This window comes from Sus scrofa, chromosome 1 (genome assembly GCF_000003025.6).
Source record: "Sus scrofa isolate TJ Tabasco breed Duroc chromosome 1, Sscrofa11.1, whole genome shotgun sequence".
NCBI lineage: Eukaryota > Metazoa > Chordata > Mammalia > Artiodactyla > Suidae > Sus > Sus scrofa.
This window is the reverse complement of record NC_010443.5, coordinates 170,143,582-170,165,411: the sequence shown is the minus strand read 5'-3', so window position 1 is coordinate 170,165,411 and position 21,830 is coordinate 170,143,582. Positions and strand designations below refer to the sequence as shown.

The window sequence follows — 21,830 nt, the reverse complement described above, 5'->3', positions numbered from 1 at the left end:
ACATTTCTAGAGGCCGTGGTAGTTAGGAGTCACTCCAGTGAAAAGCCACACCTTCATCTTTTCCATCTTATTCCAGTCTTGGTAAAAGCAAATGGAAATGATTCTGTGACTATATGATTTCCCTCTTCTTTGGAAGAAAAAACATGAAATCAAAAATGTGAGTTCTTTGAGAAATCTTTATGACTGCTTTTCCCTTTAATAACTTTTTTTTGCATTCACTGATTATTTCAAATCTGCTCTACCTCTCACAATCACTTTTAAGTTTTTTCCATTCCTTTCTAAGTTATTTATTATATCTATAATATTGTTTTGGTTCTCAATTTGTACTCTTATTTTAGCAATCCCTCTTTACCCCATTCTGCTCTTTAATCATCTTATCTTTGAGCCCTGGTTTAATACATCAATTATTTCAGCAAGCTTCTCTGCAGAGTGAATCAACAGGAATATGACTTCTGAGGAATGTTTCCTTTTAGACTGATTTTTTTTTTCTGTGCTTTGTATACCAGTTTCATTTTCTCTTTTCCCCCTGTAATGTATGCATAGGTTTTTGTGTGTTTGTTTTTTGGTTATTTGCCATAGTTACAATTATTTTGTTTTTGTTGCTCATTTTATTTTGATCGTGCTTAATGTGGGAAGCTCTGCCCAGACCATGTCTGATCTGATATTGCATGTATGGAAATTCTCCTGATTTTTCTTCAACCAAATCTGGGACAGTGTGTCTTGCATGCTCTATCCACTTCTTTACTACCTAAAATCATAGGCCTGAAGGAGGGGTTGTCTTGACCAGAACCAAGGGCAATCCTTGCTGGGAGACCCCAGGCTCTGATCAGTCTGATATTTGGTACTGGGGTTCACTCCACCCACCCGTGGGTTTTCCACTCCCAAGGCTTGGGCTTATCCTCTAAGCTCAGCACAGCTCTCTAAAAAGGAAAGAACTAGAACTGTCCCTGCCTCTGCAGAGTTACTATAGTATATTCATAATATAACTGTAATAGGGAAGAACGAATCTGTCTCTAGAGTAGGTCTGTTTCTTAACCTTTGTATTCTATTGCTTTCACTTCAAGTTAAGAATGATGCCTATAGGCTGAAACATACAGGATAGCCCATTTTCAAGGCTCTGACCTACATTCATACAGAGATAAAACGCTGCAGAACAGAGAATAACATTTGTCTTGCTGGAGATTTATGAAGGCATTGTGACCTGATCTATGTGACAGCTGCAAGAACAAAGAATTCTGACACAAAGAAGTTTGCACCAAGCAACCACACCCTCTCCACTTTTAGTATAAAAGAAGCCCAAATTCTAACTTGGTAAGATGGTTCTCTGGGACACTCGTTCACCACTTCTCTGTCTGCTGGCTTTCCAAATAAGGTCTCTATTCCTTGCCCCCAGCAGTTTGTTTTTCGATTTATGGGCCTGTTGTGTGGTGAGCAATACGAGCTTAGACTTGGTAACACAGTGGCTTTAACTAAAATATAAATACATAAGCATAGCTGACACTCCACAGTAAAGTTCTGATCAACTTCCAAATGCTCTAAGGAATTGTTAAGAACCTTATCCAGAGAGGTATGTCCATCCTCTCTTCCATTGCATATTGTCATACACTAGAATGGTAGCACCATTAAGCATCCTCTGATGGCATCAGTTCATGGATGTCACTACACTCCATGGCGTCGTCAGCTCAGACCCCATCAGTTACCTGCTACTGGCTCAGGAAGTTAATGACAAGGGATAGGAACTCTCTCATTTCTAATAATATTTACTTCCATAAAATTTCAGTACAGCAACAAAAGCGTAATTTCCCCTGGAGGTCCCTTTATGAGATTTGACCTGTGGTTTGGCTATTTAGGTATGACTTATTAAATTTGCTAATTTTGCCTGACCCCTTGCTGCTGTCACTCCTATTGCTGCTGCTGCTTCTGCCTTCTCTCCCTTTTGGTCATTTGATTGGTGTCATTTGCACTCTCCACAGCAGGTAAGAAGGAGAAAGTGTCTGTGATAAAACTCAAACAAATACATTCATCAAAATATAAACATTTCTACTGAAGAGAAAAATTAATACATAATTGGCTAATATGAGTTGTGATTGAATTAATATTTTTAAGTTGCTAAGGATTCCTTCCCTTATAAACCTAAGTAAAAAGGACTACCTATGTATAGCATGTATTTATGTGAAATAAATTTTCATATGGTAAGTCAGCTATATAAAAAGTAATTTAAGCAGGGACATTGTAAAGCTGTTGCCACAAAAAAATTTCTTTGTCATAATCAATGATTCTAATTCTCTTCAAAATGTGCATGATAGTAATAAGTATAATTATTTCACTGGACTATATTATAAATATGATAGATAAATTTTGAATAGCCAGACTTCAGATTCCTATAATTTTCCAAAGAAATTACTACATGTGAAGTAAAGTTGGAATAAAAACAACCAGTCTAGCATTTATTTTTCTCTTGAAAAACAAAAAGTCTTAAAAGAACCACAGAAAATAACTAAAAGAAATTACCATGGGACATGTCTCCTTCCTCTTTCTTCATGCACAGCTATTTAAAATACAAGCCAATATGCCACAGTCCTGACCTATTCTCTCCAATTTCTGAATGTCAAACACATACAGCAATTGTTGGCTGTCAGAGTATGAAGTCTGCGGAAGCAGAGAAAGTGGACATTTGGCATTTCAACATTCTGGAGCAAGTGATTTAATTATTTAATTAGTGTAGGAGAAAAGCATCTACACAAAGATCCAGACATATATTCGGTCATCAAAAATGTCTCTTAAATGGTGAAATACGTATTAAGGAACTGGAAAAAGGGCTAATATTTTATGAACTAGTATCAGTGTAGATTAACTCACATTTCAGTGATAAATGGAAATCTAGAGTAACCAAAAAAATAGGATTTAACTATCATAAGTAAATACACAAAACTGCTATCTGTTGAATATTTTAATATACTTCTTAAAAAGTTATTGAAAGTTTACATTTTCTATTGCTTCAAACTAAAAAGGAATCTCAGTTTGACCTTGTTTCAAAATTCATATAAGAAAAATGCATCTCTTTCAGTATTTTTCAAATGCTCATTAAATATTTTCTTCATGATTTATGGCCTAGTGCTGTGTTCAATACATTAAAAATGAGAAATTTGAAAATTAAGTGGAGAAATGGTCCACTAATGTTTTCTCTAGAGTATCATTTCATCTGATCTTATTTCCATTAAAAATATGACATAAACAATATATATCAATAGCAGTATGTGAATGGGTCACCATTTCCCAAATTGTGTTCCTTGGGAGCCTAGATCTAAGAATCTTTTTTAAGTGAATTTTTGTTTTGATATATCTGCCTTTTTAAGCATGTTTTGAATTTTAGTATATCAAATATCCAGGAAAATACACAAATTATAAATATATTTCTCAATGAATTTTTATAAAATAAAAGCAATATCCTGATCTATTACTAGCACCCCAGTAGCCCCTTTAAGTCCCCTCTCACAGTAACCATTGTCTCACTGAGAGTATAAATTCATTTCGCCTGTCTAAAAACTTTATATAAATAAATTATCCAGTATGCACTTTTCTATGTCTGCCATTATAGCTCAAAACTATATTTCTGGTATTTACCGATGTTATTCTTTACAGTTATAGTTTGTTTATTTTCATTGCTATTATATTTCACTGTGTACATTTATCACACTTTATCCATTCTACTGTTGATAAACATTTGAGTTGTTTTCAGTTTGCAAGTCCTAACAAATAGTGCTGCTATAAACTTTGTGTACATGTCTGCAGCACCTGTCTTTTGGTGAATGCATATATGCTTTTTTTGTTGGACAGACTAAGAGCAGAATTGCTGGAACATAAGATAAGCATTTGTTCAGCTTTCATAATATTGCCAACCAGTTTTCCAAAGCGGTTACACTAGTTTACACTCCCATCAACCATGGATGACCACTGCCAAGGCTCTACATCCTTGACAATACTTGGAATTTTCTGTTTTTAATTTAGCCATTTTTGGTAATCACACTTTGGTTTTAATTTGCATTTTCCTGATGACTAGTGAATTTGAGCACTTTTTCATATCTCTCTTGGCTCTTTGAATATCTTCTCTGTTCAAATCTTTTGTCCACTTTTTTCTATTGCATCATCTGCTTTTTGACACTGATTTGTAGCAGGGTTTTGTTTTAGTTTTAGGGGTTTTTTTGTTTGTTTGTTTGTTTGTTTGTTTGCTTTTTAGGGCCACACCCAGGGCATATGGAGGTTCACAGGTTAGGGGTCCAATCGGAGCTGTAGCTGCCAGCCTACACCACAGCCACAGCAATGCCAGATCTGAGCCGTGTCTGAGACCTACACTACTGCTCACAGCAATGCTGGATCCTTAATTCATTGAGCAAGGCCGGGAATCAAACCCGCAACCTCAGGGTTCCTAGTCGGATTCATTTCCTCTGTGCCACAACAGGAATTCCAACCATATTTTATACATGAGTCTTTTGTAAAATATATAAAGTACAAATACCTTGTCCCAGTCTGAGAGAGAAATCTTAATTTAAAAGCAGGAAATCTTCTGTTCGTTTTTCTTTATATGTCCTGTTAAGAAAATTTTGGCCTCCATATCGTATAGATATTCTCCATCCTCCACATCATAAAAACAATCTCCACATTTATCCTAAAAGCCGTATTGTTTTATCTTTCATATTTAGATATGAGGAAAGGATATTTTTTCCTCAGGTCGATTGATGCAGTATCTTTTATTGAAAAGACCATACTTTACCCACTGTACCGCAGTGTTACATTTGTCCATTAATTATGACAAGGATCTGTTACTGGACTCTCTTTTTATCCCATTGGTCCATTTGTCTAAACAAAAACACACTGCCTTAATTACTAGTCTGTGAAATCAAAATAGAAGAAATCCCATTGAGATGACTATTAAACAAGGTTGAACATAGTTTTTTGTTTTGTTTTTATTTTTCATTTACTATTAGAACTATTGGAAACCTTATATAATATAATAAAATGTATTATAATTATCTAACAGATAGGTATGTCAAATGTGTTTCCCAAACTTAAATTTAACTATGGAATATCTTTCTCCTACAAATGTAGTGTAGCACTAGTGTTCTAAGTAATGCAATTTGGGAAATAAATAGATGTATGTTTTCAGATAATAAGAGCTGACTCCAGGCCAGGATCCAAGATATTGATGAAACAAAGCTCTCAGCATGAGATGGGGTTTCTAGTTGTCATCACAACCTGTATGAGGTCAATTACATTAAGCTCTCAACATCCAGGTCCTTAAAAGAAAACAGATATTTATTGGAATTGAGTGGGCAAAATAAAAAATCTTCTTTCAGACCTTTCTTTGCACTCCTAGATCCAATAGATTTTTGTTACCTCATCCTTGATCAGAATCAGATGGTTTAATAAAATGAGGGAGGGGGGGTTAACACAAACCTTAGCTACCTAGCCTTTCTGGCTGTTTATAGTTACTTACTCACTTGAGGCATATTAAAGTAAGCACAGAAGAACCCATCACAACAGCCCTACCTGCACAGCTTCCCATGGAGCTATAATCTTTGAGGCTCTACTTCTTACTATCAAAGATTGCAAATAGTTCCAGAGATGGTAGATTTCATGTCTATAAATCACATTACCCTCTACTTCAAGTTTGTCTTATTTAAACCATAAACAAGACTTTGAGAGTTTTCATCACCTAACCTAAATCCTGCTCATTTGTCACATCAACATCATCCTGATGTCTGATTAGCAAGGGACCCTTAAACACATTTTTCTGTCATAGGAGATTCCAAGTCATAAGGATACCATAATTAGAGTTCTAAAACTTATCAGTTTTTGCTTACACTCAAAACATGTCAGGGTTCCAAATTATGAAAAGAAACCAGTGTTATTCTGTCTATGTTTAGCTGCTATAAAAATTCACTAGAAAATTAGATGTATGTATTTTTCTCTAAAAGTACTGAATATTTTAACAACCTGTTTTTTAGTCAGTCACGTATACTTAAAAAAAATATATCAAATGTGCTAGTTAAGGTGAGATTTATGAATATTACAAGTGCACTGGTAAATACATTAATAAGATCTTTACATAATATCCATATTCAGCCCCTATAAGCAGTATTTTACCACTCCTACTGGGGTTCAGGGTTTTTTTAAAGGCTAGTCTTACCTGGGTAAGGAATTCACTGAGCATGGTGGAAGGACCCCAAGCCAATAGACCTGAATTCAAGCGCTACCCAACCACTTAGGGTCTATGAGACACTAAGCAAGTTATTTAGACTTTTGGAACTCCATCCTCCTGGTTTAGAAATTAACAGTAACCCTACCTCTATATTTTTATTATGAATACTGCATAAAATATCTATGAGGAGCACTTAACAGATTACCTATCATACAGCAAATGTTCAATACAGATTCATTCCCTTTCCTCACCCCCTCCACCATGACCAGATGCTTGAAGATGTTACCAAAGAATCATTACATTTTAATGGTTATGTCAAGTTGGCCACTTTTAGTTTAGAATTCTGTATACCTTTGGATTTCTCAATACTTCATAATGATCTGGATTTCTACCACCATAAATATGGCACTATAGGATTAACAGCAGAAGAACTGGGAATGACTTCCAGAAGAACAACATTCAGGGATCTACATGCTAAAAGCAAAATACCATATTGACATTTCAGTGCCACCATCTTAACGGTACTGGTATTTATCCAAGAAAGAATCTACACATGCCATCTATGACATACACTATTCTAAGAGTGAAGCAGGAATTTCTGTCTTTTTTTAGACTATCTACATTTTTATCATTTTCTTTTCCTTAGCCAAAGGCAGGCATGGTTGAATTACTTCATGCTAGAGAAAAGAATCAAGACACTACTGAAATGGGAAGGAGATAAAGGTGTCAGTTCTCAAGCTACAACACTGTGATAAATACACATCAGAATCTGATCAGAAATATCTGATGTTTAATGTTAGAACTGTTCTTAGCTATAAAAGTCAAGTGTGGGAGAATGGACACTGCTCAAGAATAATGTCAACTAGTAATTCCCACAGTGGGGCAGTGGGTTAGGGATCTAGCTGCTGTCTCTGTGGCAGTGCAGGTTTGATTCCTGGCCTGGCACAGTGGGTTAAAGATCCGGTGTTGCCACAGCTGTGTAGGTTGCAGTTGCTGCTCATATTTGATCCTTAGCCCAGGAACTTCCATATGCCACAGGCCCGGCCAAAAAACAACAACAAAAAAAAAAGTGTGACCAGGTCACTTTGCTGTACAGTAGAACTGGACAAAACACTGCAAATCAACTATAATGGAAAAAACAAAACTAATTAATTTTTTTTTTCTTTTTGCCTTTTCTAGGGCCGCTTCCACAGCACATGGAGATTCCCAGGCTAGGGGTCTAATCAGAGTCATAGCCACTGGCCTATGCCACAGCCACAGCAATGAGGGATCCAAGCGGCATCTGCAACCTACACCACAGTTCAAGGCAACGCCAGATCCTTGACCCACTGAGCAAGGCCAGGAATCAAACCCGCAACCTCATGGCTCCTAGTCAGATTCATTAACCACTGCGCCATGACGGGAACTCCAAAATCATTAAGAAAAAAATTTAAAAGAATAATGTCAACTAAGGATCAGAATCCACCAGAAATTGACAGTTACAGCAGGAGTCAAGAATCCCCACAACTACTTCTGTTGTTAAGTACTTAAAATCTGTTCTGATCACAAACTTCTTTAGGGCCTTCTTTTCATAATGTCTTGACATTCTTATGTCATTAGGTAGGCTATGCTGGAGTCTTCTGCTCAAATATTATTCTTGCATGTTTGTGTATCTTCCTAAGAGCAGTGTTGAATATAAAAACCCTGAACTGTTATGCCCCTGAAAATCCCAGATTATATCATTTCCTATATTCAAAGATTGGTGTCAGAGTGAAAGAGGTGGGGAGCAACCTTTTGACCTATATCTTCAGACTGATGAAACAGAAAAATTAACCCGTTTTTCAGATCAGCATGCTTTTAAACTAGAGACGAAGATGTGGGAAATACCAAATGTTGGCTCTCCCCTTTAACGCCAAACAAAACATGCCCGTGGAAGTGGGAACAAAGACTTCTGAAAGGGGACACTGGTGGCAGACAGCTGACTTTAACTTCTCTCAGACTTTCTGCTTTCTGGTTTCCAGTACCTTGCCATATGTTGCCTCTTAGATGTAGTGACTCCTTTACTGGACCTTAGTTTTCTCCCATCCAATATCCATATTACTATATTCCAATTTGTAGAGCAACCTCACTTCTACCAATAATCACCATTACATCTGCCATCTTCTCTCTTAAATGTTCAATTTCCTATTTTCTGTTAGCAATTCAGTACTGACAAATTGATAGGTTTTTGCCTCCCCAACAACAACAGCAGGAAAACTGCTTCAGGAATTCAAGCTTTCACAAATCTTTATCACCAGGAGTGGTCTACCATTAAAGACAGTGTCTATGAGCAAATTCCAGAAATCAAGTATCTTAGTCTTATTGCATGTGTAATGAATCTAAAATTATTACTAAGAGATTTACGGCATTGGTTATAAACTATATCTGGAAGGCAAAATAATTGGGGCTATGAACACTGTGAAAGCATCTCACTACATTCCATTTTCTCGAATAAAATGAATTTAAAAAGGTTTAAAGTCTATATTGATTAGTAAAACCCAGAAATAATTCATTTCCACCAATAGGAAACCAGAAAAAAAAACATGGTAAATTCATTCAATGGGACACTAAGCAACTTTAAAAAAGAATGAGGAAACTCTTTACGTACTGCTGTGGAATGATTATAAGAATATATAATTAAGCAAAAAGGGCAAGAACAAAGGAGTTATCTTCTTGTAAGAAGTAGAGGAAGAAGAAATATAAATGTTATTTTTACTATTAAAAATGAAAGGATAATCAAAAACTTTAAAAATATGGTTAACTTAGGAGAGAAAAAGAACAGAGATAGAAGCTTGACATCTGTTAAGTGTTCATGGTTTTGTTATCTTGCTCATAATTTTGGCTTTGGAACCACATAATATTTTATATGATTAAAAACAAAACAAAATTTTTAGAAATTCCAGTTCCAGCTGAGAAAGAATAAGCATGTTTCATCCTTTTGCTCCCACTGAATATAACTGTAAAACCTGGATAGAATGCACAAGCACCTATTTGAAGACTTTTTAAATAACATCAGGTGTTACCAGAATTCCAAGTATCATGGAATCAATGGTGAGTTTTTCAGTTTTCTTTTCTGGTATCCACTTACTTGGACTTACCACAACCACAAACTCAGAAGTGAGCACTATGATTCAGACAGACAAGAAAAGCTCTCACTTGAGGGTCAGAGAAAATACTCCTGAGGCTCAAAGGACATGGGGGGTTTTTTCCCTTTTCTCCTTCCCTAGCACCTCAATCACCAGACAGTCCTGTAGTGGGGAGTCAGCAGTGATAGCTACAGGAACCCATAAGAGCCACAAGAATCCACAGGGTCTAAGGGGGCCACTCTCCTCACTGTGAGGTGGGGCTTCAGTTCTAAAAGTGTGAGGCAAGCCCTGGTGGATAATCTCTCTCTCTCTCTCTCTCCCTATCTCTATCTCTCACTTTCTTCTGTGGTTAGGCCAGGGCACAGACAAAATCACAGAATTAATTAGAGTCCCAATTTTCTGGCCTTGGGACCAAAAGGAAAGTTTCAGAAATCAGAAAGTACCGGGGTGATTAAGGATGCATGAGTCTAATTCTAATTATCATATAAATAATATTGAGAAATAAGCAAACAGATATACCAATGCCCAGGTTACAGACTGACTGCTAGATGCCATACACCCAAGGTAGATCCAAAGAGCACTATAATGATTTTGAAAACTGAACTGACGTTGGAATTATTATCCATAAAATTCAGGTTGGAACGTGCAGTCTAAATCTAACCAAGTCTGTTCCTGCTAAAAAAAAAAAAAAAAAAATCAACATTCTCTATAGAACTTAAATAATACAGTCTCATAACAATGTTCAAAATGCTTAGGGTAAAATCCAAAATTACTCAGCATATGAATATCCACAAAAATTTCAAGTCACATAGTAAAAGACAATCAACAGACACCGAAATCCACACTATTAACATAGAAGCTGGGATTATCTGGCAAAGACTGTAAAATAACTATTTTTAAATATGCTAAAATAAGCAATTGCAAACAATCTTGCAACATATGTTAAAATAAAAGTTTCAGCAAAGACATAGAAGACATAAAGAACCAAATAGAAATAAAAAGAACCAAATAGAAATTTTAGAACTGAATATTACAATAACCAAAATAAAAATCTCATGGGATAAACTCAATAGTAGATGGATAAGACAGAGGAAAGAGACTATAAACTTGAAGATAAGATAAATCACATTAAAAATGGTCCAATCAGAACAATAGAAAGAATAAAGATTGAAAAAAATGATCAGAGTCTTTGAGATAATTACAAAAGGTCTAATATTCATGTTGCCACAGACTAGAAGGAACTGCTAAAGAATGCAATACTGACCAAAAAATGCTTGAAGGATAATGGCTTTAAAAATTCCCAATCTAATGTAAACTGGGTTCAGCCACTATGGAGAACAGTTTGGAGGTACCTTAGAAATTTATACATAGAACTTCCATATGACCCCGCAATCCCACTCTTGGGCATCTATCCGGACAAAGCTCTACTTAAAAGAGACACGTGCACCTGCATGTTCATTGCAGCACTATTCACAATAGCCAATACATGGAAACAACCCAAATGTCCATCGACAGATGAGTGGATTCGGAAGATGTGGTCTATATACACAATGGAATACTACTCAGCCATAAAAAAGGATGACATAATGCCATTTGCAGCAACATGGATGGAACTAGAGAATCTCATACTGAGTGAAATGAGCCAGAAAGACAAAGACAAATTCCATATGATATCACTTATAACTGGAATCTAATAGCCAGCACAAATGAACATCTCTTCAGAAAAGAAAATCAAGGACTTGGAGAAGAGACTTGTGGCTGCCTGATGGGAGGGGGAGGGAGTGGGAGGGATCGGGAGCTTGGGCTTATCAGACACAACTTAGAATAGATTTACAAGGAGATCCTGCTGAGTAGCATTGAGAACTTTGTCTAGATACTCATGTTGCAACAGAAGAAAGGGTGGGGGAAAAACTGTAATTGTAATGTATACATGTAAGGATAACCTGACCCCCTTGCTGTACAGTGGGAAAATAAAAATAAATAAATAAATAAATAAATAAAAATTCCCAATCTGGAGTTCCCGTCGTGGCACAGTGGTTAACGAATCCGAATAGGAACCATGAGGTTGCGGGTTTGGTCCCTGCCCTTGCTCAGTGGGTTAACGATCCGGCATTGCCGTGAGCTGTGGTGTAGGTTGCAGACGCAGCTCGGATCCCGGGTTGCTGTGGCTCTGGCGTAGGCTGGCGGCTACAGCTCCGATTCAACCCCTAGCCTAGGAACTTCCACATACCACGGGAGCGCCCCAAGAAATAACAAAAAAAAAGACAAACAAACAAAAATTCCCAATCTTAGTGAAGGACAAATGTACAGATTTTAAAAAATTAAATAAGCCACAAGGAAGATAATAATCTCAAAGTTATGATAGCATATCATAATCAACATCAAGAAAATAAAGACAAATTTTTAAAGTAGAGAAAACTGACACACATTTGAATGACTGTGAATTTTTAATCAGAAACCATATGGAGCCCAGAAGTAAATGGCACAATATTTTTTAAGTGCTAAAAGAAAATAACTTTCAACACAGAATCTATATCCAGCAAGAATATCCTTCAGAAATGAAGGTAAAATAAAGACATACTCAGATGAAGAGAAACTAAGAAAGTTCATAACTGACTGATAGACCTGCTCTAAAGATTGGTAAAAGAGGCTTGGTAAAAGATACACAGGAAATTTGGACCTTGAGGAATGAAGAAAACACAACAGAAATGGTAAATATATGGATAAATATAATAGACCATTTTTCTTCTATTGAGCACTTTAAATATATATTGATAGTTTGAAGCAAAAATCGTAACATTGCTGTGATGCTAAACATTTATAGATACGTAACACAATGTATAGCATAAAGGTGGGAAGGCAAAAGGGATCTACATTCTAATCGAAGTAGTAAAATACTGATTCCATGTAGACTCTGAAAATTAATTATTTTTAAAAGACCACTAAAAATGTTACACAAAGAGATAGTCAAAATCACAAGAGATAAAATTGAATACTAAAAATACTATTAATAAATAAATTTGAATTTTAAATATTAGTATACTCATAATTTGTTTTTCTCTTCACAGAACACATCTACTTTCTAGGGCTGTCCACAAAAAAATGCCTGAAAAAGACAACCCAAAGGCAATGAAAACCCTCAGTGTCCATACTGTGGTCTCTAAATAACATTACCTATTAAAAGAAAACAGAGAATTTGGAGAATAACTGACTTCAGGTCTGGAATAAGAAATGTATAAAATAAACCTTTATCTTGCTTGAGCATGAAAGTAAAGAGATTATGAAAAACAACTGGCCTCATGTGAAAAGAACATGCGCTATCATTCCCACTGGCCAAAGATGGGACAATTTGAGTAGCCAAAGGAAAAAAAAAAAAAACTCCAGCAGAATCATGACTCCAGCACTATTCAAGAGTGTGTGAGAGAGAGAGAGAGTTTTAAAGAATTTAATCAAACTTCTAGATATAACCTCATTTATAGAAAATTCAGGGGATATAGGAACAAAAAATGTCAAAAAAGCAGAAGAAACAATAAGCCAAATCCCAAATTTGAGAAAGTCTATGGGACAAATGACCCAAAATGTTCAATAAGTAAATGGAAGAAAGAAAACAGATAAATTATAAATTAAAAGGAGAGGAAACTTAACAACTAAAAACAATGTATGTGTCTTGTTCAGATCCTGATTTCAATCAAGTAAAAAAAGATATTTTGGAGGGAAATAGAACTTGCACTGTGTATTAGATGACTTTGAGAAATAAAGGTTAAATATGCTGCATATGTTAACATTATTGTACTTGGTTTTTTAAGTTTTTATGTATCAGAGAAACATATTTATATATTGTTTGTGAAATTATCTAACATCTGAAATTTTCTATAAACTCCTCCAGATGTATTTGGGCATTACTTATGTATTAAATTACATTAAAAAGTAAGTAAAGTTTGAACAAAATCCATATTAATTTTACAGTTCCGCTCAAGAGAAAGAATTATTTGATCATGATAAATAAGTAGCTCATGATACTCCATGTTTCACACCAAATTTAAACTGGCTACCACTAGTTCTGTCCTAGTTGTGAGTGATACATGGCATACCAGGCACTATTGTGCCTGAACTATTACATTGAGGGAATTTGTGCACAAAAACTTTCTAAACTATCACCACTTCACCTCATCCTTTGCTTGTAGGTGGTTAGGCTGAAAAGACGATGTAGACCACTCGAGAGAATTTTGTTTGGGTTATCAGAACCAACCTTCTCACTGATTTTTCCATTATTCACCACATCACTTTTTAGGATCAACAGAATTCACTTGTGCTGAATTGCCAAAACTTGCTTAAATTTCTCCACACAAGGTTCAGAGAGCATATGGATCAGTGTGCCTCTAACAGATTAATTCAGTCTTCCCTCCAGTGCAATTTGACCACCATTGAACCATAAGGCCTCTGTTATAGCACTGTAGCCTACATCTGTTAAGCCAACATCTCAAGATAACCACAAAATGAAGAAAGCAAGCCCCATCCTCTTGTGCGTATGCCTGTGGGTATGGTCCCTTAGTATTTCCAAACCACCGGAATAAGAATCCATTGTATCTGCTATGTTTAAGAGCAAGTTGGTTAAACATTTGCTCATTTCTTGTCTGTTTTTGTTCTTCTGCCCAGCACAACTGTTTGCTTTTCATGCATATCTCTTATGAGTTGGCAGGTAAGTGATCAAAACAATCAGAGGATCCTTTTTTTTCTGAAGAAGCTATCTCACAAGTTAGTTAAGTAATTCTCAGGTTGTCACATATTTCTGTGATAGGTTTATGTATCTTCGTTTAAACTCCGTATACTAAGGCTTGAAATAATAATGTAATTAAAAGCTTGGCTTTGTTCCAAAATCATTTATAAAATCATTAAGAGCCTGAACCCACTCAGAGAAAAGCAATTTACAATAATATTAACTACTTCCACTTGAAAAAATCATTACTGTTTAATTACTGATCCTCTACTCTGCATTGACTCAATTTGAAACCACAATTTCAGGAACTGAAAATCAATTGGATGCTGACTGGATTTTCTAATATAAATCATATTTCAAAATATATCTGCCCTTGGTGACTTCAGAACGAAAATCAGAGGGAATACTTTTGGTACATAGTAATTTTCTGAGGCAAAAATCAAAACAATTTTTATTTTCCTTTAACAGTTTTAAAATGTTGATTGCAGTAAAGTTCATAGTTTTGACAAGGCATGTATTCCCTAAACAGAAGAAGACCCAGTTCTTTATAAATATTTCTTGGTTTGTTTATTTAGAAGTGTTATATTCACTCCAAAATCAATCTTCACATCCCACCAAAACAATTCTGTGAATGTGAGAACATTTGGCCGAGCAAGCTTGAGTGGTTATAGTTATGTGGAAGCAATTATGGAAGCAGTGTTTTGAAACCAATCCATGTGAATTCTTTCTAATCTTCTACGATTCTGTGTCTTACTCATGCCTTTACATGTATATATGGCTACTTACCTAGTCCATGAAAGAAACTAAAAGACAGCCATAAGACGTATTCCATCCTTCTAGCTCTTTGGTTTCCAATATCTTCACTGAATATGAATCTAGCGAAAAAGTTAAATTGGCTTTTCTGGAAGACTAACCTTAAAGATACAAATTCCTTTGCAAGAGTCAACATCATTGCTAAACACAGGTTTTACTGCAGAGTAACCAAGCTTGGCTTCTGTTTGCTCTTCTCTCCCTTTTCCATACCATTCATCACTTTTCTCCAATTCAGAGATCAAATCTTTATCTTATTTAACTTGTACTCACAAATAAAAAACAACATCAATGCCTGGGTTTCAATATCAAAATAGTTATTGTTTTCAAGAACCAAAAATTGAATTACTTCATAATGTAAATCTAGGCATCACTCTGCATCTTTTATGACTTTCCTCTTACATTGTTTTCTGGTCTTTCCCTGTCTCTGTCCATGTTTATTTTTCCTATCACTTCTATTTTCTTTCCCTGCCTTTTAATCTCCTTTTTCCATTCTTGCCTGATCCTTTAACTAGTCATTTATAACAGGGAATGTATTATCTTTACTGCCTAAAATCTCTCTTATCCTGTATTTCCTGTTTATAGGAGTTTTAAATTTATCACCATAAAGATATCCAGATCAGAAATCCAGGACTCTTTATAGACTACTAGCTCTCTCACCGACAATGCTCACATCCAGTCACTATTTATTCTGCCTCCTAAATAATGAAAGAATCCTCTCAAAATAACATCTCCATTCCCACTGCCCATTGTTCAGCAGCTCTTGCCTAGGCAATTGCAATACTCCATTCTATTGGGTAACAAGTGCAATCTAATCCATACTCAATCCTCCAATAAGAGCCATTTCTCTAAAACACATATAAAATCAAGTCTCTGCCATGTTTTGGGATTTTTTAAACCATTTTTAATTGAAGTATAATTAATTTTCAGTGTTGTGTTAGTTTCAGGTATATAGAAAAGCGATTCAGTTTATATATATAAACATATATATATGTAATAGGTTATTACATGATATTGAATATAGTACCCTATTGTGAAATATAATAAGTACTTTTTGGTTATCTATTTTATACATAGTAATGTGTATATGTTAATCCCAAACTTCTAATTTATCTCTCCCTACCCCACCCCACTCTCCCTTTTGGTAACCATAAGTTTGTTTTCTATGTCTGTGAATCTATTTGTTTTTGTAAATAAGTTCATTTGCGTCTTTTTTTTTTTTTTAGATTACACACATAGGTGATATCATATGATATTTGTCTTTCTCTTTATGACTTATTTCACTTAATATGATTTAAATCTTCCAAGAATTCTAAATTGTTTACGTTCTTAAGCATGGAATACAGTATTTGTATTTGGCCTATGTCCACCTTTCAACCTACATTTCACACCATTACCTTAACCTCTCCTCTCTACCATAAACATATCTTTATACTCCAAAAAATCTGAAAACAGAGTTTCTTCTTTCATATTTCTTTCTCCTTGGGAATATACAAATCCCTCTGTGTTATAATGTTATCACTGCTATTGCATAACTTACCACAATGTATCCATTAATATGCATTTGTCTGTTAGATTAGATTACTTAAAGATGAGGACTGTAATTTAGATATCTCTATCTGGCTAATACTATGCCTCTCCCATTGTGGATACCTGATAGATAATTGTTGAATGCCCTCAAGATAGAGAGTTGCTCTAAACATTTTGTTACTTGTTGAATTCATTATATAATGGAACTCTCAACTTGAGACTAGGCTCTGCCCACTGGGGAATTTTGACTTTAGCTGTTAGAAGAGGTTTGAGAGAAGCCTATTTGCAAGGTTGCTAAAAGCCTCTTGGGAAAGAACTCAAGTTATGCCACTGCTCAGTCTGAGATATATCTAGAAATGTTTGCTAAACTTAGAGGATAGCCTGACAAGTGTCTATTTGCAGGGAACTTAGGAAGCAACTAATTAAAAGAAATGCTGACTTTAAATTCCAGAGGAAAACAGTGATTGTGGGTACACTGCAGTGCACTTTGTTCCCATGAAAATCCTCAGACATGTGATAGAAACAGACACCAAAGAAAATTTAAAATACAAATCATAGAAGCACAAGCCACACTACTTTAAGATCCTTCAAGAGGAGTTCCCGTCGTGGCGCAGTGGTTAACGAATCCGACTAGGAACCATGGGGTTGCAGGTTCAGTCCCTGCCCTTGCTCAGTGGGTTAACAATCCGGCGTTGCCGTGAGCTGTGGTGTAGGTCGCAGACGCGGCTCAGATCCCGCGTTGCTGTGGCTCTGGCATAGGCTGGTGTCAACAGCTCCGATTAGACCCCTAGCCTGGGAACCTCCATATGCCGCAGGAGCGGCCCAACAAATGGCAAAAGACAAAAAAAAAAAAAAAAAAAAAAAAAAAAAAAATCCTTCAAGAGAGTATAAAACAAAGGGCAGATAACATATGTCTCTCCCACTTTTTCTCTGATCTGAAGGTCAGTTTTGGTCCAGTCAAGGTAAAGGAAACTACCAGGGATTACTTGGCCAGCTGTGGTGCTGCACCTGCATCACCAAGCAGCATTCATTTATCTGTGCTATAGGACACCACTGCCTGCCCAGTGGCATCACACCATGGTTTGTACCAGGCAGTAATAGCACCTGGCAAAGGTGTGTGCCTCATGGAACAGGGGGGAACTCTGGCAGCAAATGCAGAGTTATAGCATGACTCTGGGAATTTTGACTCATTGCAGTATTCATAAAACATGCCCAGGGAATTCCTAAGTATGCTTGGAGGAAGGGTATTTAACATCCAAAGGGGGACACAACTGAGAGGGAAAGAGGCAGTTAAAAATAACCAAAATCACATCATTTTAAACATTTGCCTATTGACTAATAAATTGGTTTTGTCACAGTATTGTCCTTGTAAAATAGTTCTATTCAAAAACTACTTGCAAAGAAAAATTTTTGGAGTTCCCTTGTAGCACAGCAGGCTAAGATCCAGTGTTGTCCCTGAAGCAGCTCGGGTTGCTGCTGTGGTGCAAGTTTGATTCCTGGCCAGTGAACTTCCACATGCCATAGGCTCCCTGGCCAATGAACTTGCACATGCCATAGGCACAGCAAAAAAAAAAAAAAAAGAAGAAGAAGAAGAAGAAAAAGAAGAAAGAAAATTTTTCTTAAAAAATAACATTAATCCAGATACACTAAACCAAAGTAAAAAGTACTTCCTTATAATTATTAAAAATAATGTAGCAGAACAAACATTCTTTGAATTTATTCACAATCTTTTTAGCTGTATCTATTTATAATACCATATCAATGGTATATTTTATTTGGAAGAATGTATGTTTTCAAAATCATCCTATTATGTTTTATTATATAAAATTGTACATAATCATCTTAAAATTGAATTTTATAATCAGAAAACCTGATATTGTTGAGACCTAAAATTGACTCTTTTCTGTATAAAAAATATATTAAGAAGATATTTTTTAGACAGATGTCAACATACTTAGAAGACTCAGAGAAAAAATTCTCTTAGGTAGAGAATATTTTCAATTCTAATTTTTTGTTCATATTTTAGTGTTTAAATATTTTACCCCTTCTATTTATACTGTCTTTTTTGCCTCCACTGAGTCTTTTTCTCCTCAAAAATATTTTATAAGAAAAAGCTTTTCTCTGGAGTTCCCGTCGTGGCTAAGTGGTTAACAAATCCGACTAGGAACCATGAGGTTGCAGGTTGGATCCCTGGCCTTGCTCAGTGGGTTAAGGATCCGGTGTTGCTGTGAGCTGTGGTGTAGGTTGCAGACGCGGCTCGGATCCTGCGTTGCTGTGGCTCTGGGGTAGGCCGACAGTTACAGCTCTGATTAGACCCCTAGCCTGGGAACCTCCATATGCCGCGGGAGCAGCCCTAGAAAAGGCAAAAAGAAAAATAAAAAAATTTAAAAAAAGCTTTTCTCTATTATCCTTTGCACATTTCATCAGAAATGGAGGAGGCGGCAAAATCACAGACATCCTCCTTTTTATTTCATTACATAAATAATATATATTTATTCAATTAAAAATCATAATTCTATCAAAATATTCTTCCCATAAGTTAAGAGACTCCAAAGTTGAATTATACAATTTCAGAATTGAATAATGTACACCATTTGACCTGTGATATAGTTTGTTCAGTTTCTTCCTTGGGTATGTAGGATAAATTTTGGAGTCTTCCTATTTGAAAACAAACAAAAAAAATACAGGCAAGAAGGGAACTGACCGATACATCAATGGCCAGCAGTCCTAAATATTTCTCCCACCATCATCCCAAAGAGAAAAGAGCCACTCATGTCCACATACACCTAGTTTTATCAGCTGTGGAGGCTGCCCTTGTTAGTTACACTGAGTCTGGAGAGGGTTAGAAAAGAGATATGAGTTGTCGCTGGTCAAACTGCCAGATGTAATCTGAAGTGAGGACTCTCGATGTTCACTGCGTGTGGATCTTACACAACACTAGAAGAGACCAAAGCAGAATGTACTTATACAAAGAGGGGTCTACCAAATCCATATGGATATATCTAAGCAAGTATTAATAATAATGCTTTGTTTTAAAAAAATAAGAAATCTAGGATAAATTTCTTATCGTAGACAGAACTCCAGTGTAACAAGCACAAACTGAGACCACATTGCCTATTACCCATGCATGATAGTCACCTTACTCAGAGGTGAACTTTCAGAAAAAGCTGAAGCACCTAAAGTGAGAGTGATGCAAACAGATCCAGAAACTTTGGAAGGATTGTTGTTCTAGTCTTATCTGTATCTGTGAGTGGCAAGGCCAGGTACAACCTGAATTGAACAAAGTGTATTATTTAAGTATTTTCTAATTCTCTCTGAAAAATAAGCACTAAGTTAAATTAATGTGCTTTTTAAAATTCTCCATAAAGACAGCAGATCTCAGAAGAATCCAGGGTTTTCAGACTTGTTATATGATATGTGTGCTTGGGGTAAGAGTTTAAAATTCCCAAATACCACAGCAATCAAGATCTCTATAAAACCTCCTCTCCCTAGGGGCAGATACAAACTGAAATCTTTTCCACCCACCCAGAGAAAAATAACATAAATCCAATACAGAGAGAAAAAGCAGTTGCCCCAGAATCAGAAAATATAACTTTTGGGAGTAGTGCCTTTTCTCCTAACCTACTTGATTCTCTTGCCTTTGGTAATTCTCCTGAACTTAAGGTGTGCAAAAAAGAACCTCTACTCAAGGTGCCCATGTACTCCTAAATACCTACCAACAGATATTTATTTCCCAAAGACACAGTCTTGCTCTTTCCCACATACTTAACAACTTACTCATCTTAAAATGTTTCTTTGAAAGATGAGAATATCTGTTAGATACTCTTGTTTAATCAAACTCCCTGTTCTGCCTCACCCAGGGACTCTGGACCACAGTCTATCATATCCCCAGCTGACAACATATCCTCTCCACAACTAGGTCATAAAGTCTTGTAGGTAGGATAATGTCTCCTACTCTGTCCTCTCTCTGTCAACCAGTTGTTTTACCTAGAACAAAGAGAGTGCTCAATGAATACGCTTGAGTGGAATGAATCCTTTGAAGAATGATGTGAAGGAATTGAAGCTTCTCCTCACTTTTGAAAAAGAATGAAAATAATTTGGTGGCATATTCTTGGTATCATAACCAGAGGAAAATAATCCCACATAATAATAATAAAGTCAAATTAAAATAACTGTTGGTAAGGAAGTCTAGAATAAAGTAGAGTGAGAAAAAATCTGCAGTTTCTTCAGATACATTTCTTTCTTATGTTACTGGAACCTGATCTACTCTATCTCCAATTCACACATCATTTAAATTTTTTCTTTATTTTTTTTATAATCCACATATAAGAAACATCGTATGGCATTTGTCTTTCTCCCTCTGACTTATTTCACTATGTATAATGCCTTTGAGGTCTGCCCATGTTGTTAAAGGTGGCAAGATTTCATTCTTTTTATGGCTAATATTCCATTATATACACATATACAATTTCTTTATCCATACACCCATGGATGGACATGTAAATTGTTTCCATATCTTGGGTTACGGTAAATAATGCCGAAATGAACATGTGAGGGCATATATCTTTTTGAGATAGTATTTCTACCTGCGTCAGATAAATACCCAGAAGTAGAATTGCTAGATTGTATGGTGGTACTATTTTTAACATTTGACGACCCTCCATAGGTTTTGTAATGGCTGCACCAATTGACATTCCCACCAACAATGCCAAGAATTCCCTTTTCTTCCACATCCTCACCAACAGTGGTTATTTCTTGTTTTTTTTTTTTTTTCTTTTTTGATAATAAACATTTTAACAGGTAAGAGGTGATATCTTGTAGTTTTGATTGGCATTTCCCTGCTGATTAGTGATGCTCAACACATTTTTATGGACCTGTTGACTATCTGTATGTCTTCTTTGGAAAAATGGCTATTCAGATCCCCTGCTAATTTTTAAATTGGATTATTTGGGGGTGGTGTTTTGTTTGTTTGCTATTGAGTTGTGAAGTTCTTTACCTATTTTGAATACTAACCTCTTGACAGATATGTCGTTTGCAAATATTTTCTCCAATTCAACAGATTGCCTTATCATTTTGCTGATGGTTTTCTCTCCTGTGCAGAAGACTTTTTCAGTCTGACATAGTCTCACTTGCTTATTTTTGCTTTTGTTGTTTTACTTTTGGCATAAGATTCGAAAAAACATCACCAAGTCCTATGTCAAAGAGCTTACTGCCTATGTTTTCTTCTAGAAGTTTTATAGTTTCAAGTCTTATATTCAAGTCTTTAATCCATTTGGAATTAATTTTTGTGTATGATTAAGATGGTGGTCAAGTTTCATTACTGAAGAGAAGATTCTTTCCTCATTGAATATTCTTGGCTCCTCTGTTGTAAATTAATTTACCATATGTGTGAGGTTTATTTCTAGGCTAGGAATACTGTTCCATTGAGCTGTGTCTGTTGTTATGCCAATACTATATATAGTGCTTTGCT

The 21,830-nt window shown here is 35.8% G+C and overlaps 1 long non-coding RNA gene across 3 annotated transcripts in view; it reads right to left on the bottom strand.

Annotated features, from left to right (window-relative positions):
* The window catches only part of LOC102162695, a 706,046-nt gene that overhangs the window by 456,434 nt on the left and 227,782 nt on the right, over window positions 1-21,830 (bottom strand). The gene's annotated exons all lie outside the window — the stretch shown is intronic.